Source organism: Wyeomyia smithii, chromosome 2, assembly GCF_029784165.1.
Source record: "Wyeomyia smithii strain HCP4-BCI-WySm-NY-G18 chromosome 2, ASM2978416v1, whole genome shotgun sequence".
Lineage (NCBI taxonomy): Eukaryota > Metazoa > Arthropoda > Insecta > Diptera > Culicidae > Wyeomyia > Wyeomyia smithii.
The window spans coordinates 236353244-236366667 of NC_073695.1; the positions used below are offsets into that span (position 1 = coordinate 236353244).

The 13424-nt window shown below is 37.9% G+C and overlaps 1 protein-coding gene and 1 pseudogene across 6 annotated transcripts in view; both read left to right on the forward strand.

Moving 5' to 3' along the window:
- The window catches only part of LOC129720799 (GTP-binding protein Di-Ras2), a 239372-nt gene that overhangs the window by 125613 nt on the left and 100335 nt on the right, over positions 1-13424 (forward strand). The window lies entirely within an intron of this gene.
- Positions 11672-13327, forward strand: LOC129720482 (alkaline phosphatase-like; annotated as a pseudogene).

Genomic DNA, 13424 nt, shown 5'->3' on the forward strand with positions numbered 1-13424 from the left:
GTGAACATCATACTGCTGGGTATCTTTAGGGGATTTTTATTACAGTTGCTATTTAGGGAAAAATCATTTACTAACGTCTCATAATATCTTATTTTGTCTTTTCGAGTCTTTGTTTTGGGGTTTTTACCATAAAATAATCTCGCTTTCCGAAGTTTGTTTAAGACAGACTTCCCGAGCACGCGCTTTTATTTCAAGCGACGAGAGAAATCTTTCTCTCGCTCGTAGAATTTCCATGCATGTGCGACGAGACGAGACACGTCACATGCAATTTGCAGGTTGCTCTTTCGCTTCTCTTTCGGTTCGGATTGCGATGCGCAAGGCGATGTTTCATCGCACTACGAACTGAGCGAGACGCCCGTACTGTACATACTTGATACAGCTCGTGCGCTACAGCTCGTGAGACCTTCTCGTGTACACAGACTTCCTGTACACGCGCTGAAACGACGAGAGGTTTCTTTTCTTTTTTTTCTTCGGTAAGAGACTGCGGCGCACCACACGTTGTCTTATCGCTTTACGAACTGAGCGAGACGCCCGTACTGTACCTTAGTGAAACTGTATATTAGAGAAATGACAAAGTACTCACCGTTGAGGAAACCGTCAACATCAAAACGGGCGAGCTGTATAATTTTGCATTGCCGTTATCCGTTTTGATGTTGACAGTTGCCTTCACGGTGAGTGTCTCTGCGTCTCTCTGGTGTATAGGCTGCCTACACCAGAGAGACCATCACCGTTAAGGCAACTGTCAACATCAAAACGGATAACGGCAATGCAAAATTATACAGCTCGCCCGTTTTGATGTGTACAGTTTCCTCAACGGTTAGTGCTTTGTCATTTCTCTAATATACAGTTTCACTACTCTGGTGTATAGGCTGCCTACCGTACTTACATACGATATATGCCGTCAGACCCTTGAAGAATTCACAAAACTATATTACTACGATCAGATTATCACGAACCTTCAGAACCTGATTTGCAATATCTATACACTAAGGTCGCTTTTACGCGGTTTTTTACGTGGATTCCGGAATTTACGCGGTATTTTTTTTTCTTGCGGATTTCGGTTCCTCTTCACTCGGATTGCAGAATTTACGCGGGCTTTTTTTACGCGGATTCCGGAATTTACGCGGTTTTTTACGCGGCATGTATCCCCCGCATAAAAAGCGACTTTAGTGTACTCAATTCGAAAATTCTATGAAACATCAACATGTACTAGAAAATATAAACAATTTCAATGGTTTTACTATTTTTAACTCCCGAAAAACTTATGTTGTAATTTCAAACCACATTTTTTATCCTTAGAACTACAAAACAAAGTTCTATCATAAGATAGTCAATGACATCTAAACCGACGAAAGGAACACTTCTGTTAACCAACGTAACACTCTGCATCCGGTGCATTTTCGTACCGTTAGCATAATAAGTATAGTAACAAAACGTTCTTAATTCATGTTAACAAAAGTCCGATGAATTAATCATAGAATTTTGAATTGATAAATAAATGAACTAGTTTATATCATTGATAATTCTCACGGTGTTTTGATGCATGCTGCTATAACACCGTAAATGAAAAAAACATAAAATCCCCTGCCTGTTTCCTTCTGCGCAAAATCAATTTCCTTCTCGCACCATTAGCGCAAAGCAACATGCGAGGCAAGCTCGCGAGACGAGCTCACGAGAATTTGCACGCAAGCTGTCTCAAGTACGCAACGCTCATGCACCGCACTCGTTAAGTTGAGAGACGAGATATCTTCGTGTACGTCGCAATAAAAATTCCGATGCGACGAGACATGGCTCGTACGAATGGTAAGTTTTCTCGCTCGCACGCTGCACACAGCACGAAGCGACTGAATGAGAAACGAGACTTGTAGCGCAAAGCACACTGTCTCTTCTTTGTGCGAGCGAGATTTCAGGAAGTCTGGTTTAAGACCCGCCTTTTTCAAGTTATGTCATTGCTCCAGTTTCGTAAGCGTGTTGCGGGCGTGGACGACAATCCAATCGTTCTCGTATCTAATGGCAGTAGATAGTAGGAAGGAATGCAGTATTCTCAGCCACGCAACAGTATAACACACTGTCGCGTGTTGCATCTGAAAATACGGACGAATTCAATCGACAATTTTTATTTGAATGAAAATTAACAATTGTTTTGAGTCAAAAGCCTATTTTTTTCGCGGGTGGAAATATTTTATAGACTCATGAACAATTTTTTTAAATGGCACGGGTTTACACGGGTTTTATATGAAGCATTCTAGCTCAGAAACTTGTACTTGTAAATAGAAGCTGTCTGAAAAATACTTGTAGAAAACAGCTTCGTATTAAAATATGCTGATATTTCAATATTCAGTTAGGAAGAATTCTGTTATTTTATGAAAATACTCTTTTTGTGGTTCACAAACAACAAGAATATATTCAATAATATAAAATAATTCTTTCTTGGACAGCAAAGAGTTTCGATAAGTACTTCAGAAGCTATGGTTATGTTCACAATATTGGGAAATCATTTCTATTCATCTTAGCTATTAAAAAAAAATTGTACAATACTGATTGTACAATGGGTCACCTGAAAACATGTCCAATAGCAAGAGATGGCACTTTTTCAGTGGTAGTAATATCGAAATTTCTCCGAGAATTTTGCTCATTGACCGAGAATACAGCTATCAAATGTCTTCTATACATTTTATTCTAACATTCTGGTACTTACTTTCACTAAACGCAATCTATTTTTATCAAAACACATGTTTATCCTATATAACTCCCTTGCGGCTTACTACCATTCGTCCATGAGCCCGTGGTGTTGATTTTGACAACAGCTCAAAATTAGGGCGAGAGCCGTGTGGTTGAAAGCGGATGCGCACAATACTCATTAAGGTGGTTCAAGGTTGCAAAAAGCAAGTTATCTCTTAGAAATCTTCATACAAATTAAAAATGCAATACGATAAGCGGAGTCACCAGTAATTGACTTCTGATAAGTTTAGGATTTTTGAGGGCTCAAATGGAAGCAATAAAATTTTGTTCTGGCTCTTTGCTATCAAGTATTAACATTTCCATCTGACGATGAACCGCTTTAATACTCTTAGCCAAGCAACGACATCTAGTTCTGGTGTGAATGAAAAATCGATAGTTTCAGCAGTTTTTTAATAGATGGCAATACACAAACAGTTGCGCTCACCGGTGAGTTGAGCGTTTAAATAAGTTTTTAATTTTCTAAACCTAAATTCAAAATGACTTGAAAACGAATTTTGGGCAGTCAGGCAGTCACTCATCATATGTTTTTTGATTCAAAATAATTGCTCAGATATATCTCCCAGCTGGTCTCGAGGTACGATGCTGGCCTAACAAGCCAGTCGTCGTAGCTTCGAGTCTCGGCTCGGGAGAGACTGTTAGTGTCAGTAGGATCGTAGCGCCTAGCCCCGCAATTGTCCTGTACACTAAACAGTTGGCTGCGAAGTCTGTGTATAATAAACAGAAGGTCGAGTTCCGATACGGAATGTAGCACCAAGGCTTTGCTTTGCTTAATTGCTCAGATCAATACAATTATTCTTAAAAAAATTGGAAATGAAAAAATGTTTTAAACTCAACCTACAACACAAAAATTGATATTCTATTTCTTCATCCTGGACTTCATCCAGCTGTTCACAAAAACATTCAGACAAAATTGAATTCTTTTTTTTGGAGTTCTTTCCGTCAGCATGCAATCAAAATTTTCTTCGAACATTCGTTCTGGTACACGTCTTGATTGATAGCTGAACAACTGGGCTTGACCTCTGATTTAGACCAGTAGAATAAAGACCTGTTTTGTTCATTGCTTTGGTTGGTCTTCCACTATATTCCTGGTGAATTATTTCTGAGGTTTTCAACAAATTAAACACAGTACAGTACAGTTAGAACTGTACAATGCGCTTGCGCAATGCTTCTTGTTTCTATGTCATATTGGAAAGAACTAAGCATGTATATACAGAAAAAAACTGGCATAAAGAAGAAAGAGACCTGAACTGAGCCATTTTGTTGTGGAAAACATAAAATTTTAGATGTCACCCGTTTTAAAAAAATACACATTGAGCAGAGGCGGCGCGTGGCTCATTACGTTACATTTGCACTGTCATTTGTTTAGGTTCTTTTTCCTTGAGTTAGAGAAGAAAATCAAACCAAAATGCTTCAAGCTTTGAATTGAAGAGTCTCGCTAGCATGCTTACTTGTTTTTGTTTTTATATATTTTGTTATATTTCGATAATGCATATGTTTGGTAGGTATTGGGGAGGTTAAGCAAAAATTAAAAAAACAACGCTTACAGTCTTGGAGTCCTATTAAAGTCTTGGATACCTTGGAAATATGTAGAACTCAAGCCCGAAATGAATGATAAACGAGCAGTTGGAAATTATATAAAACAATCGAGAAGAACATCCAAACAAAAACATAGGAAAATCCATAGCCCTAACATTAAAAGGTTTTAAACGGTGAAAATAATGTAAGAGATTGAAATTGAGTATTAGGGTGTCCCAAAATTGCACAAGTTTGGGGCTCACCCACCAGATGATAGAAAATAGTGTTACAAACAAACTTTTGTTCGGCGGCAGCTCTAGAAAATGATGTTTTCAACTGGCCCCGATGACTTTTTTGAAAAAATCGGGTTTTCTTATGTTAAATCCAAAAAACTTGTCCAGTTATTCAATTTTCCATGAAACCTAATCCTTTTATATTTTTTACAGGGTTCTTAGGGTCCAAACTGTAAGGGAAAAATTCGTTTCAAATTGATAATCGTCAATTTATTTTCCTAAAAAAAGTTCTATCATTTGGAAAAGAGATTTTTCAAGTATACTTTGACATTCAATCAATAAAAGTGGGTATTAAACCTAATGCTCTCACCAACTGAATGCCATTAAAAGTTGGGATATTTTATGGGGAAGAACATTGCCAAAGACTACATTGCTCTGAAATAACTTGATTTTGAGTTATTCGTGATTTACTGTGAAATAAAAAGTTGAATTTTAATGTTTTCCTACAATAACCAAGGTCGAGTGAAAAAATTGAATAAATATTATCAAGTTTACTGAAGGGGAAATGGGGAATGTATGTAATTTAACGAGGATGCGTGAAATGTACAAGGGCAGAAAGTGCGACTTAAAATTAGAAAAAAAATATATTCAGATGGGACTCGAACCCGCAATCTCCGGTGACTTCGGTACGGTGCCGGGTCTGCAGACTGCACTTGTGGTATCTTCCGGAAGTCAATGTTAGCCTGGTATTTTTCGATAAAAATGTTAATGATGACTCGAAGAGGAGGTGGTACAAAACTTGGAAAAAGTGAGCAGTGAAAACGACAATTCAAGAGTGAAAAAAACCTTGTGGACTCACAGAGAAGTCACTAAAGTTTTTTCGATAGACTGCGGTTTGAGATTAAGTTTTTTTATTCAGGAAGATCCCAAGGCCTGGATAAAAAGAAATTATTATCTTGATGCCAAATCGAAATGTTGAAGCTTAACAGTTATCAATGACCCTGCAGAACGAGCCTTTTGAGTAGCAGGAGATTTAGTTGAAATTATAATACTATATGATACGGCAAATGAACATTTTAGTATTGGAAAACATCAAAATGTAACGTTTTATTTCACAGTAAATCACGAGTAACTCAAAATCAAGTTATTTTAGAGCCATGTAGTCTTTGGCAATGTTCTTCCCCATAAAATTTTCCAACTTTTAATGGCATTCAGTTCGTTAGAGCATTAGGTTTAATACCCACTTTTATTGATTGAATGTCTGAGTATACTTGAAAAATCTCTTTTCCAAACGATATAACTTTTTTTAGGAAAATAAATTGACGATAATCAATCCGAAACGAATTTTTCTCTTACAGTTTGGACCCTAAGGAACCTGTAAAAAATATAAAAGGATTAGGTTTCATTAAAAAAATTGAATAACTGTACATGTTTTGTTGATCTAACATAAGAAAAACCGATTTTTTCAAAAAAGGCATCGGGGCCAGTTGAAAACATCATTTCCTAGAGCTGCCGTCGAACAAAAGTTTATTCGTAACACCATTTTCCATCATCTGGAGGGTGAGCCCCAGACTTGTGCAATTTTGGGACACCCTATTGAGTATTTATTGGAAACGAAACTACAGAACACTAAAGGACATGTATTTTGAAAAAAAAAAAAACCGAGTATTACTAAAACTGCTGGTAATTATCTGGAAATTTGGAAATTCATTAGAACGCCAATTGTCAAAAAGTACAAAAGATAAGGGCAATGAAAAAGTTTTAACAATTGTTAACAAACCGATAAAAAAATCAGCACCAAAAGTAAGATTTAAAGTTAGAGTGTTGCAAAAAATAAAATTTAATTGGGCAGTTAAATATATAAAGTAAAAACACATACAAAAAATAGAACAATATTCTTCTTGGGGAAACAGAGTGTTATCATTGGAGCGCCTATATTAGTGATCAGGCAGAAATTTTCGAAATTCCCTGGGGTGCTTTTGGCCAAAAGAAAAAAAAACAAGTACACTGCAAACAAAGAAATCGCACTTCGTGCAGTTAATTGAACTTCAAAATTTGTTTAATAGTGTTCTGAAAGATTCAAAACATAAAAATTCGTCAGATGCCGACACTAAACAAATTAGAAATATCAATATGTGAAAGTGAGAAAAAGTTGGTTAAATTATTGTTGACCAAGTTCCTTTCTTCACAAATTCAACCCTATGTTGAAAATATGCTGAATTCAAAAATAATATAACGTTCTGGTTTATTTTGATAAGAAGCTCATGAATCGAACATCGTAGAATAAAAAAGTGCTTAAATTTGAAGAAAAAAATCAGCATAATTTTCATAGGTCAGCAAATCTAGGAACCTCGTCTGACGAATGAAAAAAAAATTAAATAAAAATCCTAATTTTACAGCTCAAAGCTAAAACGGTTGTTCAGAATATGAGTTTTTTTATGAGTTTTTCAAATTAGACACCGAAAAAAAAAGTTTTCTGGCCTGCCGGAAGCTTAAAAAAATCAGCCTAACAAAGAAGCACCTACCTGATGCTATGAGTAGTGAGCTGACGGAGATCAAGAGTGTATTGTCATCTTTGTCTCAGTCGCTTACAGATACTCAAAGCGAAATCGAAACCCAGATAAACAGCGCGATTGCTAACGGTATCGATAGTATTTTAAAATCGATCAGCAACTCTCTTCGTGAGAGTATGGCAAGCATTGAAGCCAATGTTGCCAGAAAGCTGGATGATTTTAAAATAAATGTTATTGGTAACAATGATCGGGATAAACATGCTGCAATAAGTAGAAAGAGGTCTAGAACTGAGAGAACGATTCACTCTGAGTCGGACTCTATTCCCAACAAGAAAAAAATAATTTCGAATAAGCGGGACGAACCAATTGAAGACGTAGCTAAGCAAAATGACGAGGTTTTTGTTTCTGAAAATGCTTTGACATACGCGAACGTTTTAGCGGGGTCAAGTGGGAATGCAAATAAATTGAAGCGAGTGGAAAACCGTAAGACTCGGCCGGTCATTGTGATTAAACCAGTCGAGTCTTCTCAATCTAGTGAAGATACTAGAATTTTTTTAAAAAATAATTTAGATCCTAAAATTCACAAAATTAGAAACTTTAGAAACGGGAAAGCAGGTTCGATAATTGCTGAGTGTGCAACAGGGGATAACATTGAAGTCGTGAAAAAGGACACTGAAAGCAATTTAGGTGAAAAATATAATGCTGTTATTCCTACAACCGCTAAGCCTAAGTTGAAAATTGTGGGAATGAGTGATCAATATTCCCCCGAAGTCTTTATTGACTTGTTAAAAAGTCAAAATGAAGACCTCGCTATCAATGAAGTCAAAGTTATTGCTCAATTTGTAAATTCAAGCTTCAAATATAATAAGTATAACACTATTATTGAAGTTGATAAGGACACTTTTAACCACTTGATGACTGCTGGTAAAGTAAACATTGGGTGGGATAGGTGTTCGATTCAAGAGGCCGTCAATGTTTTACGTTGCTTTCAATGTGAAGAATTTGGTCATAAAAGCACAGAGTGTGTTAATCCTGAAACATGCTCCAAGTGTAGCGGACTACATAAGACATCGGAATGCTCATCGACTGATTTTAACTGCGTAAATTGTTTAAAATCTAAGAAAGAATTTCATTTGAACTTGGACGTAAAACATCCAGCATTTAGCACGCAGTGTCCGGTATATCGGAGACTGTTTGAAAAAAGAAAAAGCAACATGTTGCTAAGTAAATAGCAGCTGAAGCAAATGCAGTGTGAGAGGAAGCGAGAGATAGTTTATCTAAATATTGCTGGTTTATCTACAAATTATGCCGCATTGCGGCATTTTGTGGAAACAACACGTCCGATGTTAGTATTGCTGGCTGAAACTCATATAGTAGAAGCTGATGCATTCGATCAATATAACATACCGGGTTACAAAGTTGCTTTTTGCCTTTCACACTCCAGACATACTGGAGGGGTTGCTATTTACGCCAAGGAATCTGTTAAATTCAACACTCGGTTAAACGAATGTGTTGAAAACAATTGGTTCCTGGGTATATCAGTTGAAAGAGGCATGACGATGGGAAATTTCGGAATTGTATACCATTCCCCCAGTTCAAGTGACCAGCGTTTTTTGGAAATTTGAGATAACTGGTGGGAGAGTTTTGTAGATTTAAATAAATTAAACGTTATCGCTGGTGACTTCAATATTAATTGGCTTAATGAACCAAATTCGAATCAATTAAAGCAATTAGCAGATTTTTTCAATTTGCGACAAACTGTTTGTCAATATACAAGAATTTCCAGACAATCTCGTACATTAATAGATCACGTGTTTTCAAATTTTGATAATGTTCATTCCTTTACAGAGGCCGATTACAAAATTACAGATCATGAGACAATTTTTGTTTTTATTGAGAATGACCAAAACCGTGATGATAAAGTAAAGATAAAGTGCTGGAACAGATATTCGAAACAAGCAGTGTCTCAACTTGTTTCGAGAAGCTTGGATTTTCAACCAGTAACTGGTGATTTGGACAATAAAGCAGCTGTTCTTACCAACACGCTGAAAGAATGTACCAATAGTTTAGTTTTAGAAAAACATGTAAACTTGCATGATGCAAACAGCTGGTACACTTAAGATCTTCTGCCTTTGAAACGAAAAAGAGATAAAAGGTACAAGCAGTTTTACAGAAGTAACAGTAACGATGATTGGTAGGCGCGTAACATGTATTCGCGTGCCTTGAAAAAGGCTCGGTGTGAATATGTACAGCGGAAGATTGATCAACATCAAAATAACAGCAAACAGTTATGGAAAATTTTGAAGAAACTAATGAAAAGTAAAGATTGTAGCCCGCAATCCATAACTTTTAATGGCTTAGAAGAACAATCGGCGCGAGTAATAGTAAATAAATTTAACAATTATTTCGTTAACAGTGTCCAATCGATAAATCATAGCATTGATTTGAGCCGGACGTCAATGAGCCGGACGAGATAATACAGCCGATCAATAATAACTGTAGCTTTGATGGTTTTCATCCTATTACTTTTGCAGAGTTGAAAGATATTTGTTTTTCTTTGGAGAGATCGGCTGGTATCGACAATGTCAACGCAAAAGTAATACAAGATTGCTTTCATGTCATTGGACACGATCTGCTGGACCTTATTGATGAATCACGTGCCTAAAGTTTGGAAGGAATCACTTGTGGTTCCTATCCCCAAGATTACTGGGACGGATAAAGCCGAAGAGTTCCGTCCCATTAACATGTTGCACACATTAGAGAAAATATTAGAACTTGTTGTAAAAGGCCAGCTGATGGATTATTTAAATCGTAATGATTTGCTAATTCCAGAGCAATCCGGTTATCGAGAGGGGCACTCTTGTGAGTCTGCATTGAATCTGGTGTTAGCAAAATGGAAAAAAAAATCGAGGCTAAAGAAACTATTCTTGCTGTATTTTTGGATCTAAAACGCGCTTTTGAAACAATTTCTAGGCCCTTATTGTTGCAAACATTGGAGCGCTTTGGTATCGTAGGGACAGCATATAAATGGTTTGAAAGCTATTTGTGTGCTAGAACTCAGAAGACTCGTTTTAATGATTTTGAATCGGATTCCATTGCTAATACACTTGGTGTACCGCAAGGAAGTGTTTTGGGGCCCATTTTGTTCATAATTTATATTAATGACATGAAGCGAGTTTTACGGTTTTGCGATATAAATTTATTTGCCGATGACACTGTTCCGTTCATTGCAGCGAAAAATCCAAACGATATTGTTGCACTTTTGAATCAAGATTTACATTATCCGGCGAATTGGTTAAAGTTTAAACAGCTTAAATTGAATATTAGTAAAACACAGTACTTAATTATTTCTTCTGCCAACTCCAGACCAGACGTAAACATTGTAATTGATGGTGAGACGATTGATCGCCTAAATGAATTAAAGTATCTTGGAGTTATTATTGATGACAAATTAACTTTCAAGTCTCACATAGATAATGTCATCAAGAAAAATTAGTCTTCATAAGTCAATTATTTCACCACATATAGATTTTTGTTCATCCATAATATTTCTTGCAAACAATACACAAATGTTGAGACTGCAGCGCTTACAAAATAAAGTAATGCGATTAATATCAAGATGTAATAGATACACTTCCTCGAGTTTTATGCTGGACGCATTGCAATGGCTTTCTGTGAAGCAAAGAGTATATTTTTTTACAATGGTGTTTCTATATAAGATTTTGAATAACATGCTGCCTCGCTATTTGTGTGATCGAATTGATAGAGGAAGTGATTTTCATAGGTACAACACTAGAAACGCGGATGATGCTAGGACACCACATTTTTTATTCGGAAGATCACAGAACTCTCTGTTGTACAAAGGAATAAGCTTTTTCAATTCGATGCCAAGACAAGTAAAACGTTCAGCAACAATGGCGGAGTTTAAAAGGCTTTGTATTTCACACATAAAGTCTGTCTTGTAGACAGATTATATAGATTTTTTTGTAAATTAATGACGAAGATTGTAAAATTTAAACTTTTTTTCTAATTTATTGGGTACATCAAGTTATTATGTTCATTGATGATGATGGATTTTTATTTGAATATAGAAATATAATAATTAATATTAGAGTTAAAAAAAATGAGTCGGCTACACATGTTTGAGCCACGCGCGCGTAGACTGACATAGACAATCTGGATATTGAGTACATCAGGTTTAAAACCCTGAAATTGAAACAAAAAGCATAACGGGTTGATAAGTTGCTTTTTGGGTCGCTGTCACCTTTATTTCCTTAATTTATTTGCTTTTACGATTTAAAAAAAAGGGTTCGGAGAAAAAAACTGAAAAGGCTTGGGTTTGCCTGTGGACTGTAGAGCTCGTTATCGGGAATTATAGTGTCATAGGATCTCTCTCGTAGTTCTGGATCGTTATCCAGAACCAATTCTGATTAGTTAACGCTCCTAAATGTTAGGTTCAATTCCTAACCAAGTCCAGATAATTTTCGGGTTGGAAACGTTCTGGATGAGCCTTGGATCAATGTTATTGAAAAATCGTTTATTTTTTATTTATTTTCAAATTATTGGTATTCTTTTGAAGGGTTACTATGTCTGTATTAATAACCAGTCCGTTATTTGTTTGTCAACTGGTTACATTGTATGACTCTATATAATATCTTACTTAGATAAATGCATTCACGCCTCACACTACTTGCGCTGACGGTCGCTTTCCAGCTGACTGCTGGTTCTCCGGTAGTCAACCGTGAGCCACCACATCCACGCTTTCCAAACGATCACCAAACAGCCGGACAATATGCCAACCAGGCACAACTGGAGAACACAATCGGCTACTGGTGGCAGCTAGGCCAGCAGACAGTGGACCGAATGCGTCAGCGGACGCCCAACGAAAACGTGGCGAAAAATGTGATTCTCTTCCTAGGCGATGGAATGTCCATTTCTACTGTAAATATGGCACGCGTTTACGCAGGTGGAGAAGAAAAGACCCTATCCTTCGAACGGTTTACGCACATCGGAATGTCGAAAACGTATAACGTTGACTACCAGGTGCCGGATTCGGCGGGGACTGCAACTGCCTACCTTACCGGTGTTAAAGGAAATCTCGGAACGATCGGAGTGAACGCCAAAGTTCCCGCTCATGATTGCCAGGTTGAGTTAGACGCGAGAACCCATACGCATTCGATTGCCAGGTGGGCAATGAATGCGGGAAAGGATGCCGGCCTGGTTACGACGACCCGGGTTACACATGCTTCGCCGGCTGGGGTTTACGCTCACACGGCTTGCCGGGATCGGGAAAATGACAACGAGGTGGAAAGGGATGGTTGTGATAAAAATGTGGTTAAGGACATTGCACAACAGCTGGTGTATGGAGAAACTGGCAGCCGGTTGAAGGTCATTTTGGGTGGCGGTAGACGTGAGTTTTTAGACCGAGAGTTGGATCCGGAAACGGGGAAACCAGGAAAGCGAAAAGACGGTCGTAATTTAATACGGGAATGGTTGGAAAGTGGCGAGGAAGGAGAAAACCGAACTTACGTTTGGAACAAGCAGGATCTGCTGCGGGTTGATCCGAACATGACGGACCGGTTGATGGGACTGTTCGAGCCAGGTCATTGCGTGTATAATTTGGATAGGGTGCGAGATAGACTAACACAGGAACCGACGCTGGCCGAAATGGTGGATAAAGCAACGGATGTTTTAGCAAAGAATGGGAATGGACTTTCCTGTTTGTCGAGGGCGGCCGAATAGATCATGCGCATCACGATACCATGGCTAGGCTGGCCATGGATGAAACTGTTGAGTTCTCCAAGGCGATCCAATTGGCTCGAGAGAAGTTCCCGGAAGAGGATACGCTAATTGTGGTAACATCTGATCATTCTCACAGTGTTAGCTACAGTGGTTATGGGGTAAGTTTACACTCTAATTGTCGTTGTTGTTGGTGACTCATTGACTTTCTTTGTTTAGGAACGATCTCAGGACATTTTTGGAATTGCAGGACAGGCAACCGACGATCTTCCATATATGACGATTAGTTATGGGAATGGATTGGGGTATTTTGACCACGTTGACCCAGTTGCGGGTGGTAAGGTTGACATATCTATGCTGGACACTAGCAGCAGCAAGGTTCGCTTTCCGGCAACACTCCCAATGAAGTCGGAAACCCACGGCGGCGAAGATGTAGCAGTGTACGCTTCCGGACCGTGGTCTCACCTGTTTACTGGTACATACGAGCAGAACACCATTCCACACATGATGGCGTACGCGTCCTGCATCGGCCACGGCTTGACTGCTTGTCAATCACTCAATTTCATTCAAAACGAAAAAAATTAAATTCCAAGGTTCGCAATTCCATCGTATCTCAGATTTTTTTTCGTTCGAATCAATAATAACCTCTGTTATCATACTCTACGGACATTCATTGCATTCA